Source organism: Phacochoerus africanus, chromosome 2 (assembly GCF_016906955.1).
Source record: "Phacochoerus africanus isolate WHEZ1 chromosome 2, ROS_Pafr_v1, whole genome shotgun sequence".
Classification (NCBI taxonomy): domain Eukaryota; kingdom Metazoa; phylum Chordata; class Mammalia; order Artiodactyla; family Suidae; genus Phacochoerus; species Phacochoerus africanus.
Window position 1 is genome coordinate 138,782,133 of NC_062545.1, and position 27,456 is coordinate 138,809,588.

Consider the following 27,456-nt stretch of genomic DNA (forward strand, 5'->3'; position numbering starts at 1 on the left):
GGTCCCAACAATGGGCTTAAAATATTTATTTAACTATGCTATGAACAGATGTGCTGTGATCCTGGCTTGGTTGTTCCATTTATAGTACACAGGCAGAGAAGAATAGTACAGTTCTCAAGAGCCCTAGGAGTTTTGGAATAGTAAACGAGCCCTGGCTTCAACTTAACGTCACCAGCTGCATTAGCCCCTAACAAAAGAGTCAGCTTGTCCTTTGAAGCCAGGCTTTGACTTCTCCCCTCTAGATATGAAAGCCCTAGATGGCACTGTCTTCTAACAGATGGCTATTTCAGCTGTATTAGAAATCTGCTGTTTAGTGTAGTCACCTTTATGAGTTGTATTAGCTAGATCTTTTGGATAACTTACAGCTTCACCTTGCATTCTGATGTTATGGAGGTGGCTTCTTTCCTTAAATTTCATGAACTACTCTCTGCTAGCTTCAAACTTTTCTTCTGCAGCTTCCTCACCTCTCTCAGCCTTCCTAGAATGGATGAGAGTTGGGGCCTTGCTCTGGATTAGGCTTTGGCTTAAGGGAATGTTGAGGCAGATTTGATCTATCTATGCCACTAAAACTTTCCCTGTTTCACTTTCTTATCATCTTTGTGTTTATTGGAGTAGCACTTTTAATTTCCTTCAAGAATTTTTCCTTTGCGTTCACAACTGGCTAACTCGTTGGTGCAAGAGGCCTAGCTTTGGGCATATCTCGGCTTTCAACATGCCTTCCTCACTGAGCTTCATCATTCCTAGCTTCTGACTTAAAGTGAGAGAGGTGCAACTCTTCCTTTTACTTGAACACTTTGAGGCTATTGTAGGGTTAGTAAGTGCCCTGATTTCACTATTGTTGTGTCTCAAGGAACAGGGAGGCCCAAAAAGAGGAAGAGAGAAGGAGGAATGGCCAGTTGGTGGAGAACTCAGAACACACAATATTTGTTGAGTTTCCCATCTTATATAAAACAAGGGTGACTGCAGTTTGCAATGCTTTCATTTCAGGAGGTGGAGGACACAATCTAACACATTACAAGAAAAAATGAGAAGTAAAAAGAGGGTTAAAAGAAAAAAGAGTAAAATAACTACATGCTGTAACATATCCTTAAGCCCAATATGCAAAATGATTAAAAGAAAACACACAAAGGAAAACAGCACATTAGACTAGTAAACAGACCCAGTGAGAGTTCAGTCAGCTAAAAGTCTGATCCAAGACTTCAGTATATACTCAGATATTTCCTGAGGTCACTTGAGATTTTATTTATGTAGGATAGATTGATAGAAGCTCTTCAAACAATATGTCCATTTTAAATTGTGATAAATGTTGTCAAATTGCTTCTAATAAGTGCTACCAATTTACATTCCTGCCAAGGGTTATTTGAAAGTGGCTGTTATCCTGTCCCCTCATCCACTTTGGGTATTATCAATTGAAAAAATGTTGGCCAAAATGATCAGTAAAATGTGTTTTTCACTATTTTGCATTTTTAATGATTTAATAGTAAGGTTAAACATTTGGTTATTGGTCACATGTTTTTGTGAACTTTGTATCCTTTTTGCTATGTTTTCCAATGACTTTCTATTGGACTAGTGCAATGCAAAGAAATTTAAATAATGACATAGCTGAATAGCAGGAAGAAAGACCCAGAGATTGCTGTGGATAACAGGCATTTTCTAAGGGAAGAAGGGGGAAGAGAAATACTTTTTACTGCACCTCTACTAAGGGTTTATGCTCCTCTGCACACGAGCCAACCCAAATAGATAGTTGTGAATTGGGGGCAGTGAGCAGCCAGTATTGTAAACTTTTATTCCTTTAGTGGCCCCCTGTGGATTTCCAGAAAGGTAACAATACTTCATGCTCTAGAGTCCTGTAAAGTAAGTGCAGTCACCTCTCTGCTAGGGAATTAAAGCAAGGGTCACAGAAATAGAATGATGCTTTGTTCTGCTAACCCAGCTCTCTCCATTTTGATATTTGTGATCAAAGCTCACAACTCCTTACCCAGATTTTTACCTATTATCTGGGGCATTTACCTTCACAGCAGAGTAGGAAGGAAGAAAACATTGAGGAAAAAAAGAAAAGACTGAGAAAACGGACAGAGAAAATGAACACAGGAAAGAGGGAGAACAAAGATTTTTTTAAAAAGATGTTCAGCCAATCAACCAATAATAGACACGGCTTGGATCCCATGTTGCTGTGGCTGTGGTGTAGGCCAGCAGCTGTAGCTCCGATTAGACCCCTAGCCTGGGAACCTCCATATGCCATGTGTGCAGCCCTAAAAAGCAAAATAAAAATTAAAATAATAAAATAAAACATTTTTTTAGAATCACAATCAAGTTTCAAGTAATCAGATCCAATTTATGCAGAACCTTCTGCCAAATGAAAATTCCCCCCCCCCTTTTTTTTTATTGTATTCTTGTTAAGCTGACTTCCAGACAGATAAAGTCAACTTCAAAATTCCTCTCTGAAGAGAAAGGAAATATGACAGGAAGATAAACTTATCTTGGGTTTTTATTCTTCCCAATTCACTAGCTTCTCTAAAATGTCCTCGGCTTGGATGATATCCCACTCAATTGCCTATACCTTTCACATCTACACTACTGAACAGTATGGACTGGTCCAGATCATAAGGATTACCTGGAAAACTTTCAGAATCCTAAATTGCCTAAGTCTGTCTGATACATAACAGTCTGCCTTTTTTATAGTAATTTACTATTTAATACTTAAAAAAAATAACCACAGGATTTTATATGCAAAAAGATTCCTAACTTAGTAAATGATTTATTAATTGAAAACTTTAATTACTCAGCATCCACCCATTCTTTAAGCATTTTGGTTGTTATTATTCCGTGTCACTTCAACAATTTTTAAAAATGGTCTGGCTCAAGCCAAAGCTTCCCAGCAGGATAAAACCTAAGTAGAAATAGAGATAAAATTGAGAACGATAGCCATCAACACAACGGACCTTCCCTCTAGCGTTTAGCTCTAGCCTTCTGAGTGGTCATTTTCTCTTGGCCAGGAGTGGAAAGTGAGTGGTATCATCATCTGGTGACTAGCTGTTGAGAGAAAAATCAAGAGACTACCCTTCTATTTCCAGGCCTCCCCGACTCATCCTCACACCTCAAAGCTGAAACACAGTCAGTCCAATTCAGCATCACTCTCAATACACAAACTCCTATGTTAGTGTATTGAAGGCATATAGAGATTAAAAATCACACACACAAACACACACGCATATATGTACATATATGCTGATCTTTGTCCAATGGGAGTTCAAAGACCAGTTTAAAAGAGAAACCCACCTAAATAAGTCTGACCCAAGGGAGCTATTTTCAGGGATCAGTTACCTTAAAGAGTTTCTAAGTGTTCTTTGGTGTATGGTCCCTAACAATGCCAAGACTCATTGAAAGTGGGGGAAGTGAAATGACCATTTTGGGCAGAGTCTTCCTCTGAGCAACTGGAAAGCATTCCCAAAAGAGGTACATTCAGTGCCTTTTTCTTGAAATACAAGTCCAGGTCTCAACTTCATAAAACCTCTATGAAGGAGAGTTGAAAGATAAGAAGCTCTGCAGACCAGGAACCCCAAATGACACTGTAACTCAAGGTCTTTCCACTCTGCGTGGCCACTGGGGTGAAGGTTCTGCCTTAGGTGTTAAGACCAGCCAGCAGCAGGGTTTTCATGGTATAGACCTTGAAGCCAGTCCTCCACATTTGATTGTTCTGTATTGGTAGGATTCCTGACTTACTAGTCTATAGCTTCATCATGTAAATGTCAAATTAATGGTTTTCCACATTTATGTGGAGCCAGTAGGCAGAATTATGCCTTGAAGCTCTCAGTGTGACTCCCTTCCAAGTGGGTCCTTGGAATAAAGTGCACATTTCAGGCTGTTCAAGAAAGATATTTCAGAAAACATTTATGAGAGTATGAGTGCTCATAAAAGCTTGCTCATCTAATGAATATTCCGGTTTAAGTGGATTCTGGAATCACTTAACCATTAGCATGGAAGAAACCTACAAATGTTGCCTTCCATATCCTTCTCCTTTGGACTGGCCCAGATATTTCAGGGTGGACCTGACTTTAGAAGAAATCCCGTGATTTAGAAGAAAGTTCACACTTTAAGAAATTATTCAGGTTACACTCATGTAACACATACATATTTACAGCCATTTTCCATAAAATAAAATACAGTCATACCTCAGTTAATTGTAAACACAACCTAAACTCATCCTATGTTTATCCTATGACTATTCCCAATACCTCTTTTTCATTCTTCTTTGTCCTTATGTACATATTACTTGATTTGTTATAATCCCCCCAAGTCAAAGTCTAACATTAAGTGACTTTTGGCATTGAGGTATTTCACTTCATGTCTGACTCAAATTCCCCCTGCTTCCATTTCAGACAATCTTTTTCTGCTCTCAGGAAAGGCAGACAATGGCTGGTCTCACCATTCCCTATACAAAGCTCCTTCCTAAACCTCGAGACCATTTCTCTCTCTCTCTCTTTTTTTTTTTTAACAAGAGATGCTTTATTATCAAATCTTTAAAAATCTTTTTTTTTTTTTTTTTTGAGAAGCATTAGCAAGCCCTCAGTTTATCTTGGTCCTATCTGGAGTCAGCTGAACTTGGCAGCACATGGCCTGCTCCTAGGTATAATTACAGTCTGGAGGAGAAAGCAATTTGTGCAGCATTCTGCTGACCTACAAGCTGACCTTGTACAGGGGCAAATTCGCAGGTTGTGTTAAACCCTATTAGACATGCCTAGTTTAAGGCAAAGCCTTTCCAGACCCCCACCGCATGCTGGGATTAGGACCTGTCACACATGTGCACTATGGCATTGCCTAAGGAACTCTCATGCCTTTCAGAGCCGAGAAGGCAGGCCCTCACCCGACCGGGTCTAAACTTGCACCTTGAACCAGTGCATCCAAATGAATATTATTATTTCTTACATATGTGGGTTTTTAGAAAAGCCTGCCTCTTTGAATAAGGATGAAGGCGGGAGTGGGAAGACAGATTTGCTCTGGTGGAAAAACCACACCCTGACTGCTCAGCTAGAAAAGTCCTGCCAGACGGACCGAGAAAGAATTCCTGCCAGGTCCAGTGGGATTTTAACATCTACATAAAATCCATATATATCTTCAGCTTTCTGCCTGAGCTTGGCAGGCATGGCCAGAAATAAAAATAAAAATAAATGGTCTGAATAGGCCCTGAATGCTGAAGGCACGCTTGGCCGAGTGCGTTGGGCACAGTGACAAAATAAAGAGACCCTCAGAAGCCTTCTTCTTCCAGGAAGCCCTCCCTGTCTGAAAAAGAGAATTCATTTCCATACCTACACCTTAGCTAAACACCACAACCTGAAGCAGATTGGGGCAGGGGCAGGGGTTCTGTTCTTCAGCTTGGTCTTCACATTTGAACTTACTCAGTTACAGTCACAGGATTTCCAACTCCAGCAAAGTTGGTTTATCACAGACCCTGGAGAACAGGCACTGTGTCTAGTTAAATACAGCCTCATGTGTTAGCACCAGTGAACATCTTTTGGTCACTTGCAGCAATTTAAACACATGTGATACTTGCCGCTTTTCCCATCTGAATCACCCTTCTTACACCAAAGACAAACAAATAAGTGAAGGATCCACCTATATGGGTATATATTTGCTTTCAAGATAATGAAATACATCCAATATCCAGATGCAGGACATTTTTTCCTTCCTTTTTTTTTTTTTTTTAAAGGGCCACATTGCAGCATATGGAAGTTTCCAGGCTAGGGGTCAAATCAGAGCTACAGCTGCCAGCCTACACCACAGCAACACGGGATCCAACCCTTGTCTGCGACCTATACCACAGCTCATGGCAATGTCGGATCCTTAACTAACTGAGAGAGGCCAGGGATTGAACCAGAATCCTTAAGGATACTAGTCTGATTCGTTTCTGCTGAGCCGCAATGGGAACTCCCATATGCAGAACATTTTTGACTACACAGAACACACACGAGTACATGGTTTGCCTCTCTCAGGAAGATCAAACAACACAGTGGAGAATACACAGAAGGCAGACAATCTGACTCTCCCAAAGCAAAATCCTGAAAAACACTATTTCTATTTCAGTGTCTCCAGACTGGCCATATCTTCTGCTTACGCTTCATATCAACACTCACCAAATTCCACTACTTGGCAAAACTACAGACGTTAGCAGAAGTTGGAATAAAGCACAGGCGCTACTGATGACAAGTCAGCTTCTCCTATTAACAGTGATCCTTTGCATTTCCAAGTCACTAGCTTCGAAAGGGATGGAGGTACTTTCACAGTGAGTGTTACATTTATCTTGAGGACAGCCTCATGGACTAGTTTGGAAAGCAGGTGGATTCCTATGTTAGAGATGTTGAAATGGACACACCTATCCTAAGGGCTTTGAGCTTGGATAACTGAGCTGATAATTTCCACTGGATACCTCCAAATCACATATATAATTAGTGTGGAGTCTGAACCTTAGCTGAATTAGAGAGAAGTATTTTCCGGGGATGAGATACTGTATATCTGGGAACCCTGAGGTTTCATTCTTACTCTCATTTAACTCTCACCCATTCACAAAGCCACCCACCCCATTGGAACCCTTCTTTTATAAGTAAGAGAAATCTAATTTGGAAAACAGAGTATTTCCCAAGGGAAATTCCAAGAAGTAACACAAGATGGTACAGGGCCATGAGGCACCATGGCTGATGGATGTAACCCTTCTATGTCCCACACCCCCCCACCAAAAAAAAAAAGATAGAAAGAAAAGAAAAAATCATGGGAAGAAGCATCCCACTTTGGAATGGTGGCAACCTTGTACCTTCCCTTACATTGCCAAGATGACAGTGACTGGAGATGAGACAAGTAAGCAGCTACTTTTCCAAGCCAGTGCCAAGAGGCAGGGCCAGCTAGAGGGGACTAGCAAGACCAGAGCTGGCAGTCCCCTTGTTCTCTCTCTCAGGGAGCATGAACGCTTCCTTGGAAACATGCATTTGTTTTTTGGCAGGTCCCCAGGAAAATAAATGCTGACTCAAGCTCCTTGTCCCTTCTCCCGTGCTCCACCCTCTGCCACTCTTTGGCATCCCACCCAGAGGAGCTGGTTGGCTGGCTCAATGGTGCCATATTATGAAATGTCACCTGACTTGGCATAAACAAGCCCTCGCTGCTGAGGGTCGGTGTGGCCAGCTACACTTCTGGGTAGTGGCCTCTGTCAACTGGCCTGATAAATGCCATCAAAAGAAGCTTTCCACATGCAGCCTGATTATCTGTCCCACTAAATGTTTCAAGGAAAACTAAGCTTCACTGTTCTGTCAAACTGTCAGGTCTGAATCTCTTCCATGGACTTATTTTTGGGGACAGATAAAATTGCTCAGATGAAGTTTACTTTAAGGATTTAGGCTCTTCACCAAGAAATGTGAAAAGGCATACTGTCATCCTGTCCTGCACTTGAGAACATAGTTGGCATCCCATCCCCTCACTGATGGGACAGAAAAACCCTTTTATTGATTTTGGGGCCAATGAATTCTGTTCAAAAAGCACATGGAGAGAAGGCCAGAGCCGGTGAGGCTGTAGCTGAGCAAGGAGGCGGGGTGGGGGTGGGGGGATGGGGAGACATGGAGGTAACAGGGGGTGGGGGTAAGTGTGTGGGCAGGAGGTACTTCTGCTGGTTTGGGAGTTTGGGTGCTATGGAGAAAACACTCCAAAATAGAATCACATGCATTTTCCCTTGATCAGAGATTTAGGAGAGAAAATGACCAAGAGACATCAGTGCATTCATTGTCCCATCTGCAGAGAGGACCAAAGCTACTGGCATGCAAAGGGAGAAATGAGAAATGAGAAACCTATGACTTCTCAGTGCTCAAGACCCCTTAAAGAGGGCTTGCCTATAATGAATGTGAAACACTTCTAAACCACTGACAACTAACCTGGTAAGAAGCAACTAGATAGAGAGCTATACAGCAGATTAAAAAAAAAAAAAAAAAGAACAGGAGTTCCTGTTGTGGTTCAGTGGGTTAAAGACCCAATGTTGTCTCCAAGAGGATGTGAGTATGATCCCCGTCCGCACTCAGTGGGTTAAGGATCTGGCCTTGCCAAAAGCTCTGCCACAGGTCACAGACATGGCTCAGATCGAGCGCTGACATGGCTGTGGCGTAGACCTCAACTGCAGCTCTGATTCAATCCCTAATCTGGGAACTTCCATATGCTGCAGATATGGCCATAAAAAGGGGGAAAAAAGAACAAGAACAAGAACAGAAGAGTATGAAGATACCAACTTCTGGTAAAACCTAAAACAGAAACAAAACACAGGCTCAAGTATCCAGGTCTCTGCTTTTGAAACTGATGGTGTGAATATTAAGCTACAGTGGTCAGAAAGTGAGAAGAAATAGGATTCTCTTTCGGACAGATATTAACATCAAGATAACCTGGAAAATAACTCTATACCTTCAGGTGGCCTCCAACCACCATGGCTCAACTTTCCCAAAGCCAGGGATTTACTACATGCTCATAACTCACCTTTGAACAACAGGGTGATGACTATGTTTACCCTGTTTTAGGAGGGATGGGAGCACAGTGGCTCAATACTCCAGATAAACCAGAGACAGGATGCCCTAGGACCTCTGAGTCATGTTTTCTCTGGTTTAAAAAAAAAAAAAATTCTCTTTTTTGGCTGCCCAGCAGCATATGGAGTTCCTGGGCCAGGGATCAGATTCGAGCCGCTGTTGTGACCCATGTGGCAGCAGCGGCAATACACGATCCTTAACCCACTGTTCCAGGCCAGAGACTGATCTTGTGTCCCAGCGCTCCAGAGACACTGTTTTAAGCTTCTAAATTACAATCTCACATCAAATTCCTGTCTCAATAACCAATCGGCATGCCTATCAAAGATTGGAAGGGTAAATGCTCTTTCTCCCCTTCTCCCCCACCGGAACTAACACAGAGGAGCCATAGGGAAGTTTTCTCTCCGTTATTCCCATATTGCGTGGGAAATAGCTCCACCCTACGTACCTCTACAGACTGTAGGCACAGAACCTTAGAGAAGTTTGGTGGAGACACTAAAAAACTTTATGGTGTAAGGCAGTTAAGAATCTCTGGGATATACTCTCGAAGTTGAATGTGCATGTGAATTACCAGGGACATCCTTAAAAATAAAAAAATCTCATTCACTAGGTATGGATAAGACCTGTTTTGGACTGAACTGTCCTACCAATTCCCTAAAAAAAACATGTTGAAGTCCTAACCCCCAATACCTTACAATGTGACCTTAATCTGGAAATAAGATCAAGACAGATGCAGTTACAGCGAGGTCTTATTGGAGTTGAGCACGTCTCTAACCCAGTATGATTGGAGTCATTTTTTTTTTTTCCTTTTCTGGCCACCCTGTGGCGTATGGAGTTCACAGGCCAGGGATCAGATCCTAACTGCAGTTCGGACCTATGCCTCAGCTGCAGCAACACCAGATTCTTAACCCATTGTGCCAGGCGGGAATTGAACCTATGTCCCAGAGCACCAGAGATGCCACTGATCCCATCGTGCTGCAGTGGGAACTCTGACTGGCATCCTTTTAAGAAGATAGCTATAGGAAGACACAGAGACACACAGGGAGAAGGTCATGTGTTGAAGACAGAGACTAGAATTACGCAGCTGAATGCCAGGGAATGCCAAAGACTGCCAGCAAACTATCACAAGAAAGGAAGAGGGGGAGAAGGATTCCCTGCCCTGGTTTCAGAGAGAACATGGCTCTGCTAACACCTTGATCTCAGATTTCTGGTCTCCAGAACCATGAGACAATAAATTTTGGTTCCTTAAAGACGCTTGGTTCATGATGGTTCAGTTGGCCCTAGGGAACGAATACAAGGAGGGAGCATGTTATATTTCTAATAAGCTTCCAGATGATACTTATGCTTATAGTCCATGGGTCACCCTTTGGGTGGCCAAGACTGCCAATGAATGAATGGATGGATGAATGAATGAAATATTTTGTTTACTATCACTGGGCACTTAGCATAACGTTCCATATACATTTGTATGTTTATACAATCACCAGAGTTTGTTCTGCTAACTAGCTGGAAATATGACCATTCCTCTATCAATCTCCACAGAGTCCTCTCTTAAAGTCCTCTCTGTTGACAAGCACAGCTTTCTCATTCAAGGCCAATCCTATACTGCCCATATTCCCTCCTAGGGGTTATAGTAACAAAGTTACAAAGTTTATCAGAACTTTGGACATCCTGCCTTATCTATATAATTTCTCCCTTAATATTAAGACTTCGAATCTAGTTTCATATACATTCTTGGTGGCTCAAATAGGACTTTTCTCCCCCAAACTGAGAGAGTTACGCTTTTGCAAAGAACACATGCTAATAATTACTCCAAGCTGGTTAGAGATAATGGGCCACAGAAAAGTTATTATCTTCAATGTCATCGTATGTCTTTGATATGATAATCATTGCATTCAAGATATCAGAAATGATGGATGGCCTTTGATTTCGAGGGTACCATGATGCAAATTACCTGGCTCTTTCTCACTCCTGCTTGGAAAGTGAGGAGCTGGTGACAGTGGGTCTTAGGCCCTGAGGTAGCAAAACCTGTGACAAACTCAAAAAGAAACACTTCTTCCTTTAAAGATACCCAAGGCTACTTTCCTTTTTCCTTTCACGGACAGACTTCATCAAGAACAACCCCAAACAAGAGTTCTAACTTGCAGCCATGGCTGGAACATCCACTCTTTACAACCTAAGTCATTCTTTCCGGGTAACAAGAGTTGCCTTAAGGACAACATTGTTTCTAGCAGGCTCACTGAGTGCCTTCTATAAACACGGAAGGATGATTCCAGGAAATGTTAGTAAGAAAGGAAAGATAAAAGAGCACTGTATACACATATTTTAAAAACTGCTACAAGATTTTCTGAGGACTACAGTCTATAACCCTGCGCCCCAGCACACTTCCCCTATAATTAGTCTTTATCATCCTCCTTATTCTCACGACATGTCTATCATGGAAAGCAAACACCTATTATCTCCTTCAGTCATCCATGAGAATGGACTAACACAGTGATCCAAAATATTTACTCGCTGGCATCCTTGAAGGGTGAGCCCCTACATCCATTCCAACCCAAATCATGAATATACACTCTCTGAGTTCCTCTCATATGGACAAGTCACTTTTTCTTTTCTTTTTTCTTTATTTCTCTCTCTTCTGTCTTTTTAGGGCCGTACCTGTGGCATATGGAAGTTCCCGGGCTAGGGGTCGAATCTAAGCTGCAGCTGCCTGCCCATGCCACAGCCACAGCAACTTGGGATCCAAGCTGAATCTGCGACCTACATCACAGCTCACAGCAACACCATATCCTTAACCCACTGATGGAACCCACATCCTCATGGATACTAGTTGGGTTCATTACCACTGAGCCATGACAGGAATTCCACAGACAAATCACTTTCTGACAGTACAAGTGCAACACTCAGTATGTGACTTGTCCATAGTCCCCCAGGTATCCTACTACTTCTCCTGTGTTCTTTCCCTTGCAACATATCTCATTCCAGCAGGGCTATGAGAGCCACATCAATCGTGTGGCAACAAGGCAACAGCCTCTAAGATGTGAAAAGCAAAACTACTTTGAGGAGTTTTTGTGTGGCTCGGTGGGTTAAGGATCCAGCACTGTCACTAGTGTGGCTCACGTCACTGCTGTGTCGTGGGTTTAATCCCTGGCCCAGGAACTTCCACATGCCATGGCCAAAAAAAAAAAAAACCCTCCAAAAAAACAAAAAAGAAATTACTTTGAGTTTTAGGGTAGCAGAGTAAAGGCCTATTCACTTCCTTTTCTCCTATAAAACCACCCCCCAAATTATGAGACTGAGGATCAGGAACACAAAACCTACCTCCCGTGAAACTAGCAAACCTCCTTAATTTCAAGACAGAAATGTGAAGACAGAGGTAATTGGAGGAGTAGTAAATTCCACGGCAGAGTAACTGAAGGACAAGCCTAATCATCTGTAGAATCTGGACATGCATGAATCACGTGCTGGGGAAGGGTGAGGTGAGGAGCTAAAAGCGAGGTGGTTCTTCAAAAGTTCATTTATGGTACAAGTAGGTGCCAGGTGTATAATCCCACTCATCATTATCAGGAAGTATAGTTTCTAGATAAATTCAACCAGACAGACTCGGAACTCACGGACACCAGGCACAGGGAAGGTGGAGTTGAGGTCTTGTACTGGAAGGGAGTAATTTTCAAAATGCTACATCCTTTCTTAGTTTCTCTCTCAGAAAAGTAGCTATCAGGCTGACACCCCAGCCCCTGGAGTCAGGTGCCTGAAGAAATTCCACCTGGAAAAATGGCAGTGTAAAAGCAAAGACAAACAGATCCTGTCATTTGGGGCCCACCCAAATCGAATGGCTGGTCTGCCACTATTACCCACTGTGACACCCATCACGGGGCATATCTTGTCCATTCATACCGAGCTTCCATCCAGGTTTATCACGCCTCGATCTTATATGTAAGACAGCAGCCAAGGATCACCAACTATTCAAGATAATCCTCCAACATGAAATACAGAGGTCAGAACCAAAAAATTTTAAAAAAGGAACATGGAAGAAGGGACAGAGGAGAGTGGGAAGCAAAAGAAAATGGAAAGAAACCATAATGTATACATTTGGAAAGTCAACTGCATTCTTTTTTTAAAAAATGAGTTTTTTATAAATTCACATACAATTCTGAAATACAAAAATCCTTGTTTACCATGCTGTTTAAAAGTATAATCACAACAGGGAACAGAACAGCAGAGCCACAGCCAAGAGCATTAAAAATTGGTGCCAATGGGGAGTAAGGAGAGGGAGTAGAATAGCGGCAACACTTTTAAAAGCTATGGAATATTAGAGAAAAGACTAGCATGTGCACATTTATATACTGTTTAAAGGATGACAAAAAATAATACCTTTGAAGGCCCTCTATCATCCTCTACAATTTTCTTCCAAAGGAATTTTATATGTATTATTCATTGGCTTGTTGGCCCTGTTTTTTTTTGGTCCATGACCACGGCATGCAGAAGTTTCCAGGCCAGGGATCAAACCTGTACCATAGCAACAACCTGAGCCACAACAGTGACAACACTGGATCCACTAGGTCACCATGGAACTCCTCAGTGGCTATTTAAAAAAAAAAAAAAATTTTTCGCCACCAATGTGTAATTCCATAAAATTCTTTGGCATTTTAATTATTTATTTATTTATTTTCTTTTTAGGGCTTCACCTGCGGCATATGGAAGTTCCCAGGCTAGGGGTTGAATCGGAGCTGCAGCCACCAGCTGACACCATAGCCACAGCAACACAGGATCCAAGTTGAGTCTGCGACCTACACCATAGCTCACACCAACGCCAGATCCTTAACCCACTGAGTGAGGCCAGGGATCAAACCTGTGTCCTCATAGATACCAGTCAGGTTTGTTACTGCTGAGCCACAATAGGAACACCCTGGCATTTTATGTTTTTTAATTTTAGACCAAGGGAATCATTCTTTTGTGACTTGCTTTTTCCACTGACCAACATGTTGAAGAGTCACGACTGTGGATGTATATAGGTATAGTTGCCTCTTTTCTAAAAGCTGTGTAGTGAGAGAGAAAAAAAAAAAAAAAGCTTCTATTATGTGGTACTCATCCACTCTAATGACATGGACATCGTTCATTTTCAGATCTTTGCTGTTATCAACTAAACTTTTACAAATACTCTCATGAGTCTCCTGGTATGAAGGTGCAAATGTTTGAGCAGAGGGTGTACACATGTTCAGAAGAACTAGAGTTCAATTGTTTTCCAAGCACATGGAACCACTGACCTTCCCATCCCCAGCAATGAGAGTCTATACTGCTCACACCCTCCCAATATTTTGCAGGCACACTTTTGCTGCACCCATGGCATGTGGAACTTCCTGAGCCAGGGAGCAAACCCACGCCACAGCGATGACAAGGCCGGATCCTCAGCCCACTGGGCCACCAGGGAACTCCTCGCAGTTACACTTTTTATTTTTCATCAAGCTGGTGGGCCTAAAATGCTATGTTTGCATTTCCCTTCTTGCTGACTTGATCATCTTTTCATATGTTCAGGGATCATTCATGCTGTGACAAGCCTGTTCATATCTTTTGCCCATCTTTCTTCAAGAAGGTGACCCTTTTATTACTGATGGGTAAGAATTCTACATATACTTTGGTTAGTAATTCTTCAGTTATCCATGTTACAAATGTCTTTCTCAAGCTTGTCTCTTCTTTCTAATATTCCTTGTGATACCTTTTGATAAGCAAGAGTTTTCAAAATTGTAATGTAATTTAACATACTTCTGTTTTGATTTATGCTTTTTGTGTCTTTTCCATGAAGTTAAATGATAAGCTCCTCTATTGTTTTTTTTTTTTCTTTTAACTATTAACTTTTTCCTTTCTCATTCATGTGCTTGACATATATGGAGTTACTTTTTATTCATGATGTGAGGGAGAGATCTACTTTCTTTTGGAGATATGTGTTTTATATATATATATTTTTTTCATTTTTAAAGTATTTTTCTTTAATAGTCACTTTTACTCTCTGATCTGGAGAGACCACATTTGTCATAAATTAGTTTTTATATATGGAAGGATCTGCTTCTATACCCTCAATTCTTTCCATTGATCTTCATTTTGTTTTCTCTGTGCCTATTATAACCACACTATAGCTACCTTCCTATCTGTTGCTTTATTTTTCTTAATATGAGTAGAATAAGTATCCTATCTGGTTTTTCTTTTTCAGAGTTGTTTTTGAATTTTATGTTTATTACTCCCTTGCTCTTTTTAATAAAATACTTTTACTTAAATTGTAATGAAGGGGAGTTCCCGTCGTGGCGCAGTGGTTAACGAATCCGACTAGGAACCATGAGGTTGAGGGTTCGATCCCTGCCCTTGCTCAGTGGGTTAAGGATCGGGCGTTGCTGTGAGCTGTGGTGTAGGTCGCAGACGTGGCTCGGATCCCGTGTTGCTGTGGCTCTGGCACAGGCTGGCAGCTATAGCTCCAACTGGACCCCTAGCCTGGGAACCTCCATATGCCGCGGGAGCAGCCCAAGAAATGGCAAAAAGACTAAATAAATAAATAAATAAATTGTAATGAAGGAGTTCTCTTGTGGCGCAGCAGATTAATGATCCAGCATTGTCACTAGCAGCAGCTCCAATCACTGCCCAATCCCTGGCCCAGGAACTTTCACATGTCATGGATGCAGCCAAATAAATAAATAAATCATAATGAAAACATATCAAAATGTAAAGATGTAACTAAAGCCATGCCTATATTGGGTGGAAAATTATATACTGAAAATCAGCGAGCAAAGGATTTAATCTCAGAAATTTTGGAAATGAATAGCAAGTTAAAGTTGAAAATAGTACAAGGATGAAAACAGAAAAGTTAAGAGCAAAAATTAGTAAAACTGAAAAGTAAAATGCAATAGAGCCTCTCAGAGTAGAGAAAGGTTTCTTAAACCATATGCAGTAACTGAACAAAACAGGAATGCCTTTGGTAAGTTGGACCACATTACAATTAAGAACGTATTTATCAAAAATACCATTAAGATCATAGAAAGGGAAATTCAGAGAAGTTATCGCAAAACATAAAACCAACAAAGGGCTCGTATCTGGAATACTTTAAAAGAATCCTATAAATTGATAAGAAAAAGACAACTGACCCCATAGAAAAATGGGCAGGAAAGATGACTCAGTACTTCACAAATGAGAAAATCCGAATGGGTCCTAAAAAGGGACTCTTGGAGTTCCCATTGTGGCACAACAGAAACGAAGTGGACTAGGAACCATGAGGTTGTGGGTTTGATCCCTGGCCTCGCTCAGTGAGTTAAGGATCTGGCGTTGCTGTGAGCTATGGTGTAGGTCGCAGACGAAGCTAGGATCCCACATTGCTTTGTCTGTGGTGTAGGCCGGCAGCTATAGCTCCGATTAGACCCCTATCCGGGAACCTCCATATGCTACAAGTGCAGACCTAAAAAGCAAAAAAAAAAGCTCTCAATTTTATTAGTTGTCATAGAAACACAAATTCAAGCAACAAGATACCACTGCACACCCTCCAGAACACTAAACACACAAAGTCTGACCACGCCGCGGTGTTGGCACGAACGGATGCACTGGAATTCCTTTTACACACTATTCCCCTGCTTTTCAAAAAAATAGTTTGCCACAAACATTATGATTCCATAAAATTCTTTGGCTTTTTATGTTTTTAACTTCAGACCAATGGAAACATTCGTGACGTGGTTTTTTCACTAAACATAATGTTGAAGGTTGTTTTTATAAGGTTATTTTTGGAACTTTGCTCTGCTGTACAAATTTTTTAGAATAAGCTTAATTCCAAATAATCCTATTTAGATTTGGATTGGAACGGCTTTAAAACTACAAATCAATTTGGGGTTAACTGGCATTTTTATTATATTGGTTTTCCTATTCATGAAGAAACTTTGTCTCCCTGTTCATGTAGGTCTACTTTAATCTTTCAATATATTAATTTTGTATTCAATGCTGGATTCCATTTGTTAATACTCTGTTTAGGATGTCCATATCTATAGGAAAGAAACTGACTTGTAACGTTTCTCTTACTTCCTGTCCTTTCTGGAAATGCTATCAAAACTATACACTAGTGGAGTTCCCCTGTGATTCAGTGGGTTAAGGGTCCAACACTGTCACTGCAGCAGGCCACTGTCAATCCGTGGCCTGGGAACTTCCACATGCCGCAGCCACAGCCAAAAAAAAAAAAGGCTATATGCCAGCTTTGAGTGTAACATTTTCTATTCTTTAAAGTATTTTGCATAAGAAGGAAACGCTTGGTGTAATAAAACCATCTGGGCCTGGAACTTTCTTTGTAGAAAGATTTTAAACCATGGATCCAATTTCCCTAATACTCAAAGGACATTCCAGTGCTCTATTTCTTCTTGACTCTGTTTTGGTAATTTATATTTTTTAATAAAGTTTTTAATTTCATGTTTTCATTCACTGCCAAAAATTTGTTCATGGTATTCTCTTATCTTATACATTTCTATTGCATCTGTAGTCACATTCACTTTTACTTCTTATCATTTTCATTTATGCTTGTTTTGCTCAATCTTGTAAAAAGTTTCTGAATATTGCTTTCAAAGAAGAAACATTTGACTTTATTGATCTATTTGATCACATTTGGCCTGCAAAAATGGATTTTCTTGTTGTTCAACCCAATTTTTCCTTCTAATTTCTATGTTTTTCTTTTTCTAGCTAATAATTTTGAGTGCATTATTTTTTACCTTTTTCCAATATAAATACCCCTGACCATACACTTTGGCTATATCCTTTGAATCTTAATAACCAGTACTTTTGCATTGTAAGAGTTTTCTGAGTCTCACTATACTTTCTCTCTTAAGCCATGATTTATATGCAGGTATGAATGTAAATTTTAAAAGTCAAGGAGGTTTTTGTTATTTGCATATTTAAATTATCTTTTTATTATTGATAAATTATTGTTAATCTAAATTCACTTTGACCAGAAATGTGGACAATGAGAAAAATAGCTTGAAACTTGTTGAGATTTACAGGACATTTGCTTAAGTCTTTTAATATTGCTTGACTCTTAAAATTATATCCATGAATTAAGGTGATAAAAATTAATAAAGTATAAGTCAATTCAACTGTATTATTAACATACCAACCTAAAATACCACACTTTAAAAGGAGTCATCATCACCTAAATCAGTGATTATAGATATGATTTTATTTATTATCATTAATTTATTTATTGCCGATGATCTTCTAAAAGGATTTACAGACGCACCCTTATGTTGCCTGCCAACAGCCAGAACACTTAAAAACTATACTATCCATACAGGAGTTCCCGTCGTGGCACAGTGGTTAACGAATCCGACTAGGAACCATGAGGTTGCGGGTTCGATCCCTGCCCTAGCTCAGTGGGTTAATGATCCGGCGTTGCCGTGAACTGTGGTGTAGGTTGCAGACACGGCTCGGATCCCGAGTTGCTGTGGCTCTGGCGTAGGCCGGTGGCTACAGCTCCAATTCAACCCCTAGCCTGGGAACCTCCATATGCCGCGGGAGCGGCCCAAAGAAATAGCAAAAAAAAAAAAAAAAAAACAACTATACTATCCATACATATTACCATGAAAGCCAAATAAAAACAGTACCAGGTAATGCAGACAAATGTTAACTTTTTGTTCTACTGCATAGTTTTCTCTTGGCACACCTTGAGGATGTTTACCTCTGAGCATCTGGCTTAAATTCATTTGCTTTAATTACACAGTTGTGTTCCAAAGGGAGACAGACAGACAGACAGACACACACACACACACACACATAAATGACAGGGTGAGACGGAACTCAAGGGCCACCCCTGAATGAGAGATGAAGCTTCTGGTTCGAATCCAATCTCCTGTTCTCTTTCAGGGGTGACACTCTAGGACCGCTCATGGTTCTTACTCCTCTTCCTGATGTTGATGACATTGGTAGGGATGGGATGGTGGCAGCAGCAAATATTTAGGCATCAGACATGAAGCCAAACCCTTCACAGATTAGTCTAGTTAATTTGCCCCAATGGTTAAAGTGATGACTCAAAGGAAAAGCCAACCTGTGTGGTTTTCAGAAACCCCTGCTGAACCATGGTGCCACCACCTCCACCAGGCAGACTAGTTGAGACTCTTGGTGTCCTGGGCATACTGGAGGAGGCAGCTGGTTGGAAGCCTTCAAAGTGGCTTCCTGGTGGCTCTGAGGCAAACGCAAACCAAGATCTCAGCTGACGAGTGTGATTCTCATCTTCTTTTCCATGAACCTTCATCCTTTCTTTTGGTAGCAACTGAATGGTTGAGTCCAATGAGCTGAGTTGCTATTTCCACACCCCAAGAACATACACCATACTGGACAAAAACATCACACGGCCCAGTTTCTCCGATGCCTCCCCAAATCATTCTAAACATTGTATGCTTTAGGCATTCTGCTGCCCTTCTGAATCACATTCTTCCTTAAGCAACCATCTCATGTCTCACTTTTTCCATTAGTAAAATGATTGTAGCACAGGGAGAACTATTTATAATAAGCCCCAGCTCAGGCAATGTGGCTTTCAGTTGGCTTCATTCTAAATACATCTTTCTTTGTTAATTAAGGTACCTTAGCCCAGGTGTTGTAAGTAACATTTATTTATGTTCCTGATATTGAACAGGGAAGGAAGGGAACCACACCCAGCATGGAAGATCCAAGATCTTCAGAATAAATACGAATGCCATAACCCTTTGACAGCAGAGTTTAAGAGTTGGTTTTCATGTTTGCTGTAAACTAAGGAAGCTGTACAAGAGAGTCTACAAGAGAGTAAAAAGTGATGTGATAATTAGGTCATGAATTAACCCCCTGGTACTTGCAGCTCTATACTATTTTAAAGACCCCCCCTTCTCACCTCCTAGGATATTTTGCACATGCAAAATGTCTAATGTGACTAATAAGGTACCTAGCATAAAAGTTAATTAATGAAAATAAAAACACTAAAACTCAGGTTATTTAGTAACCAGGATCTGGAGCCAGATCCCAATTAAACCACTCTTGTGGTGAAGGAAGGGATCAAAATGCCCAATAGGTTCCATCTGGCTGCTTCTGTGGGTCAATCTAGAGCCTGATGTCCCTTTCAAATTAGCCTCCCCACCCTTGAGGAGCTAAGGGCAGCTCTCCTCTCAGGGTGCTGGGGAACTCCCAGGCTCTCCCACTCCTCTATGGGGCTTGGCAGCTGTGGAATCCAGCATCAAGCAAGCTGATTCACCAGCTCTTCTCAGCCCAATCCCTTTTGTCATTCATTCTGCTGGAGGGCCCCTAACCCTCCAATCCCATTTGTACCCCACTGAGGAGATCTGATAATGGTCCTGGCAGGGCTGTGGCTTTTCAAAACTTCTGGCAGGGGCCTCGATGACCCATAACTTGCCTACACACATGATTTCTCCTCATACTGTCTTTGCAAATTGACCATGCCTAACCTTGCTGCCCTAATCAGATCAATCAGAGTAGCAGTGCTTTAGCTCCTGCACTCTGGCAGCCTCCTGGGCTGAGGCGTGACTCTGAGTCAGGCTCAGACAGGGAAGGCAGATTTTTGAGTTTCCAGTGGTCTCAGGTTTCCTTTGCTTTTATCCCAGTTGGTGAGCTTTGTCGGGCCGTGTTTACAGCCATGCAAATTAGCCTCAGCTGGAGAGAATTCGGGTCAGGCCTGAAGGAAATCAAGCTCTGGGCCAAAAGGTATTTTATCAAACATTCCAAGTGTGTCCCATAGTATTGGGGTCAAGCCAGATTGTCCTAGGAAACACGTGGGCAGCTTTGTCTGGTGTAACCTGAACTCTTGGCTTGGCCTCTGGACCCTGGAAACTCTACTGAGAGATGGATGGGAAGATGGCGGAGGGCCACATCAGCTGACAGGGGCTGGCCAGCTTGGCCATGGGCTGCTGCTGCCAAATGTAATTTTGGTTAAGTAGAGACAAGTGTGAGAAGAGAAATACTGCATCTTCAAGGGAAGAAACACTGTGGTTGTGAGGTTAGTTTACAGTATATTCCATGTTACTCACTGACTAAGTAAGGTCCAAATCCGAGGCTTCATTCTACTCACATATCTGTATATACTCAGTTTGAAAATGTATGTGTGAAGCTGTTCACGTACAAATAGTATCTGATATTTTGCATCTGGAAAGCATCTTTAGATACATCTCCTCCAGAGGCCATGACAGTTACAGAAACTTGGGCCAGAGAGGTTACATGACTGGACATACAACTGCTAACTAGTTACTCTCAAGACAAGACCTCTGGTGCCCTTCCATTGCAATTTTCCCCATCATATTTCCAGTCCTTCAATACTCTAGTACATATAGAAACTTGGCTTATTTTAAAATCATTCTCCAATACGTTTACGTCTCAAGATTAGGAGGTTACTGGAGTTCCTGTTGTGGCTCAGTGGTTAAGGAATCCAAATAGGAACCATGAGGTTGCGGGTTCAATCCCTGGCCTTGCTCAGTGGGTTAAGGATACAGCATTGCCATGAGCTGTGGTGTAGGTCACAGATGTGGCTCAGATCCCGAGTTGCTGTGGCTGAGGCACGTAGGCCGGCAGCCACAGCTCCGATTAGACCCCTAGCCTGGGAACCTCCACATGCCGCAGATACAGCCCTAGAAAAGCGCCCCCCCCCAAAAAAAAAAATCAGGGGTTATTAAAATCCTAACAATTATTCCCTGAGCTCCCACATGCCTGTGACTTACTTGTACAACATGGCAATGATGGTGTTAGGCAGTTTGCTCTTTGGGTCTGAGTGCAAAGATGTTGGCTCACGTGTGATTACCTGGTCTACCTGCCCTCTAACAAATAAGACAAAAGTTGGTGGATCTTGAGTGTCCCATCTGCAAAGCAGAAATAAAAGACCTTGTCCTTTGAATTCAAATAATTAAAGTCTATCTTTCAGCAGATCAGTGACCCACATTTGCGATCCAGAGAATTTAAAGGACTTGCCCAAGAATCAATAGCTGGCTAACGTCAGAGCCATAGGTAGAAACCAGGCCTATGGACACCAAAACCAGTGCCTCTTTCATGAAACAATGACCGGGAAATAAAATTCAGATTTCTCCAAGTGAATGTAAAGTCAGGATTTGTAGTTAAATTCAGACAAATAGACTGTTTGTCAAGCAATTAAGAGCATAGGCTCTGGGGTGGTTGCTGGATTCATTTCCTTGCTCTGCCACTTAAGAGTTTCATGATGCTGGGCAAGTTAACGTCACTTCTCTATGCTCCAGATTCCTCACCTACAAAATGGGAATAACCATAAAACCATCATACTAGGTTCTTAGGATGGCTGAGTAAGGTGACACATGTTAAGCACTTAGCCAAATACTGCTCACCTAGCACTAACCACTATTACTGCTATTGAAATCTTGTTGTCATCTTCATAAAGAAGACATAAATACTTGGTTTTTCTAAATAAATATAAGGTTATTAAGACTTCCGTGTTAAGCATGTACTTGTTGGATGCATTTGTGTGTGCTGTTTTGATCTTTGGGTATATTGCAAATGTGTGTACTTTGCAAAGCATTTTATTGAGTTTAGTTTGTTAAGCATCCACGCGACCTGGGTTTGTGACTTAAATACACATATAAAATCTCTGCTCATTCTTGTTATTCCCTCACATACTTCTAGCTTAGAACTAGAAGCCAGAGAGTCACTGCCACCATCAAGGTCCAGGTACTAGCACTCATCCTCAAACCATGGTCTAGCTCCAGCCAGTTATAATCTTAGAAAAGGTCCCGTTTGTATTAGGCATATATGAATGCGGGCCAGGAAAACATAGGTAAGATTTCAAAAATTCTACTCAATTAGGAGTAAAGGATAAAATACTTTAAAAAAAACCCAAATATTTAAGATGATTCTCTCATAGCATACCTTGTAATATCTAACCAAACTTCTTTATTTTCCAATTAGAGAATCCCAAATCTATATTCAAATACGCCTCCATTCCCTTCAGATACAGGCAATTTAAAAAACTCTGTGTGTGCATGTGTGTGAGTTTGTGTGTGTGTGGAGGTGATTCCAGAATCAGTCCCAAAGGGGCTAAGTCTAATACTTCATAATTTTTTACATTGCCATCACTCATTCTAAGCCCTGGAACTGTGCCTACAAATGACTTCTATTCTACTAATACCTACAAGCCCTTCTAATATGCACTTGGCTCCCAATACTTTGAGTGGATAATTTGCTGTGAAATTTGGCCCCACAGCCCCACAATAAAGAGATTTAACAACACAGAAGAGGGTGCTGAGGGGCAGTTACTCTCTTGCAGGTTCTCTTGCTCTGGCTCTTGGATACAGTCTCCTTTAGCTCTGTAGCTCAAGCATCCTAAGCTGCCCTCTAGTGGTGTGGGCAGGAAATGAGCACCCTCACGATACTGCCACTGGCTTGAGGCTTCATCTGACAAGTCCAGATTAAATTACTGTTTAACAGCCAACAAGAGAAACATAGCTCAACTCCAAGAATAATATTCAGATTCAACATTCTGAAAGAATCATTGATATCTATGCCTGACAAGGTCCAACCACCTTAAAAAAATAAGTCAACAAAGTAAAAGCACAACTTAACTTTTTGGGCCATCTTTTTTCCAAATAAAATTTATAAGGCCGAATTTTTGTAAGCAGGCGCATGTCACGGAGAAGCAGCTCCCGTTTGCTTTCGGTAGATGTGGCCAGTCGGGGGACTTTAAACCCAAGAACAGGAAAGCCCAGATCATTCCAGCTATCACTCAAGGAATCTGGACATAGCCCCAACAACCTCAAGGTCATATACTGGTGCAGTCAACACACAGGCAAGTTATTTCACTCATTGCTATAGACGATAACCCCTAACCTCACTGCTCATTTTTCAAACACATGAGAAATAGAAAAGGGTTGGCAAACTCATTCTCACTCTTGGGGAGAAAAAAAAATAATGCACATACCTTACACCAAGGCAGCCCAGAGAGATTATCTTTGTACACAAAAGCTGAAATTATATAAACTTGGAAGGCAACAGGTTATGAAAACCCTATAAATTTATGTTCAGGCTTCCAAGCAATGTTTTCTCCTTCCCCTCTTCTCCCCTCCCCACTAAACTGAGACACAGAGTCTGGGATCTGAGAGTTACAGCTACGATCCTAGCCAAGGCGACCCAATTACAACGGAAAGCTCTTGGCTCCAGGAACTTTCAACAGACTAGTGTCTGCTGAACCATCGCGGCCCCTCCCTACTCCCACCCCCAAGTGCTCAGGGAATAGCCATCATCTCGTTAATTCTTAAGAAATTATCTATTAAAAAGGCAGAGGGAAAGGAATCATTTTATGGATCTTACAGAAGAGGGAACAAGCACAGACCTTATTTATAATTCAAAGTAAGACTGTGGCATTTCAAGAGAGGAAGAATATTGGCAGATCATGCTGATTTTCTCAACGCTGTTGGGAAAGTTTAGAAAGCAAATGGAACGTGAATCAGACTAGCTGCTTCTTTGACAAGCACCAGGACAAAGGGTCTCAGACGATGGAGGCAGATTTCTGGCTCCTTATCAGGGTGCTGAACCACCTTTCCCAGACACAAATGTAACTTGGAGATCGTATAAATATGGGTCTACTGACAATGAAAGCTCTTATTTTAGATTGCAAAAAGATTGCATAAACCAAGGTAAGGTGAACTACTAGATATTTGCCTGGGTCATTAAAAGAAGTTGGGGAATTCTATGAATAGTGAAAAACAGGAATGGTCTGGAGATCACCATTTGCAACGATTTTCAGGAATGGATACACTCATGTTTTAAAACCCTCAACAACCTTGTGGGAATCAGAGACGTTCAACATTCAACAATCTCTTTGCGAAGCTTTCACATTTGTTCCTAAGCTAAGAGATTAATACATAGTTCTGGAGAACACTTAAAGTACTTTCACAATTGTGATTTCATTTTATCCTCATAACGACCCCATAAAGAGCTGTTACTCCCTATTTTGTAGAGAAAGAATCAGTCTGGGAAAGTTAAAGGACTTGCTCAGAGGTCATCGGAGTACAAAAAAAAAAAAAATAGCAGATGGGACTAAGTGCTGGTGGTACTGACAAAAGCTAAGATTTTTGAGCTCTGGTTCTCAATCAGGAGAATGCTACATGTGTGGTAGCGGAGCAGTCTTGGGTTACCAATGAGGGTGGCCCATGCCTGAGAGTGCAATTCAAACCTGTCAAAGTTAGTTCTTAATTGATTCTAGCTAATATTTTAAATGATCAATAGGGTCAAAGGAAAACAGCTCCCAATCTACACAGTATTTCATCATTGGAATTATACATAATGGGTCTTTTCAAAGATTTGGTTTCCTATTGGAAGATCCTGAAGATGACTTTGGATAACTTCACCACGCAGGACATATTTTGGATTTGCACAAGTAGCTGTATTGTGTTAATGGTTTTAATAATGGCTACTCTCATTTATAAATGTCAAAATCAATCATCTCCATAAAAGTTGTGACCATTATAAGTGCGGCAAATTACTGTTCACATAAAGGGAAATGAAGACTCAGGCTAAGTTTCTTCTATATCCTGTCAAGAGTCTGTTCTTATCAATGTCTTTCTAGCTAAAAGCATACAAACTCTAGAAGTCATCTTCATCTTACCAGGTCTCATTTCTTCTGTTGTTTTGTTTTTGTTTTGTATTTTGGTGCATCCATGGCATGTGGAAGTTCTGGGCCAGGGACTGAATCAACACCACAGCCGTGACAATGCTGGATCCCTAACTGCTGGGTCACCAGGGAACTCCTCAGGTCTCATTTCTCATGTGCCAAGTGAGGGTGCTGAATTAGAGGATCAGGAAACTTCCTTTGAATTCCTACACTGTATCACATTAAAAAACAGGACCTCTATCCAGTTTAAGAAGATATCTGTTTACTTTAAACCACCGCCAGTGATAGGAATTTTAAATGCTACTATAGAAGCTGAAACTAGGAACTAGTATCTGAGTTCGGCAGAACTCTGACAATTCTGACAGTTCTGACTAGCAATGTGGGGTGCACAGAGGGATTCAGACCAGCTCTTGCTTTAGACATACTCACACATTATGTCTCCCAGCCAGCAGAGTCCTCATGGCCAAGATTCAGAATGCTCGATTTTTTTTTTTCCTTTTTATGGCTGCACCTGGAAGTTCCCAGGTGAAGGGTCAAATCAGAGCTGCAGCTGCAGGCCACACCACAGCCATGGCAACACCAGACCAAGCCACATCCACGACCTACACCACAACTGGAGGCAATGCTGGATCTTGAATCCACTGAGCCAGGGATCAAACCCACATCCTCAGGGACACTATGTCGGGTTCTTAACCTGCTGAGCCACAATGGGAACTCCAGAATGGCAGATTTTTACATCTCCACTTCAGTCATCATAAAAAAGTCTATTTGACAAGTGTTTCCTGGTCATCTTGCATAGGAGCCATTCTGTGGTTAGGCTAACAAAGTTGGCTCCTGGTACGGAAAGTCTTCAGCTGCTCAATCTCTAAAATTCACTTTCATCTTCATTCTCATAGAAAAGAAAATAAACATATGACTTTCAGAAGAGACCAAGGGATCCATTTTGATGCTGGAAATCTAGCCACAGGCACAGAGGAAAAGTTCAAAGGAGGCAGGTTCAGAGCTTTCTGGCATTGGCTCAAACTATTTTCTTTCTTTCTCAATCCTCTTTCTAAAATCTCAGCTCTAAGGTAGGACACAAGCTCACTGCAAACTCCAAGCAGCCTCAAGATCATCAAAACCCAGGAGACCTACTCTTAAAGAAAAAAAAGAGACTACAGATATGCACAGATGATTTGGGGGTAAGAGCAACCTCATTGTTCAGAAAAGTTGAAGAGTTTGAATGAAGGTTATTTTCCCCCTTAGAGAAACAAACACATCAAGTACTAAATGGCTTAGTGATACTCCTTTGTTAAAGAGGCAAACAATTATGAGATAAGAAATAAGAATAAACTATCAAACACTCTGATGTTTTAAAAGCAAATCCTTCAGTGTTTTAAAAATGCTCATTCACTAAAACAGGAAATACTTAGCCCTGTGAATAAATAACATGTCACTAAGCGTCCAGAGAGAGAAACACAAGGAGTAATAGCCATCTTAGAAAAAAAGAGAACAAAAGTAAAGTTTAATATGATATTGCATAAGAAAACATTCGGTGGAGTTTCTGGATAGTCGAGAGAAGGCTTCCTGGAAGAGGCAAATTGAGGCCACCTTTGGAATATGGAGATGCTGCTTTTGCCTTTCATGTAGAAACAATAGTTGTCTGTTCCTATGGGTGGCATTTTTAAAAGCCAGCTGGCCTGTACAGCACTCTTATTTTCATCTCATCGGAATCTCACTGCACATGAATAATTTTACAGTCTATCAGTTGATTTCTTGCCTCTCAATAAATCACTTCATGTAACATGTCCTCTTAAATATGTGCTGGAGTTCCCTTCATGGCTCAGCGGTTAACGCACCCCGACTAGGATCCATGAGGATGCGGGTTCAGTGGGTTAAGAATCTGGCGTTGCCATGAGCTGTGGTATAGGTCATAGACGCCGCTTGGATCCTGCATTGCTGTGGCTGTGGCATAGACCAGCAGCTGTAGCTCCAATTCGACCCCTAGCCTGGGAATCTCCACATGCTGCGGGTGCAGCCCTAAAAAAACAAAAACAAAAATAAAACTATCATTAATATTCCATACTTTCCCCCAAACACTTCTTAAAACTCTCTTAAGATTTGAATTTCACAATCTCCTGGTGGGTCAGGTAGACTCAGATATTGTGAATCCTGTTTTATAGAGAAGGGAAAATACAGCCTGGATAAGTGAGACAGCCCGAGATCACAAAGCAAATCAATAGCAGAACCAGGGACTGTAGAATCGACATTTGAACAAGGGGAGTTATTTCCATAAGGCTTCTAGTCAGCTCTTCGTAT

General features: G+C 41.3%; 1 protein-coding gene across 1 annotated transcript in view; it reads right to left on the minus strand.

Annotated features, from left to right (window-relative positions):
- Positions 1 to 27,456, minus strand: part of FMN1 (formin 1) — a 312,788-nt gene that overhangs the window by 189,000 nt on the left and 96,332 nt on the right. The window lies entirely within an intron of this gene.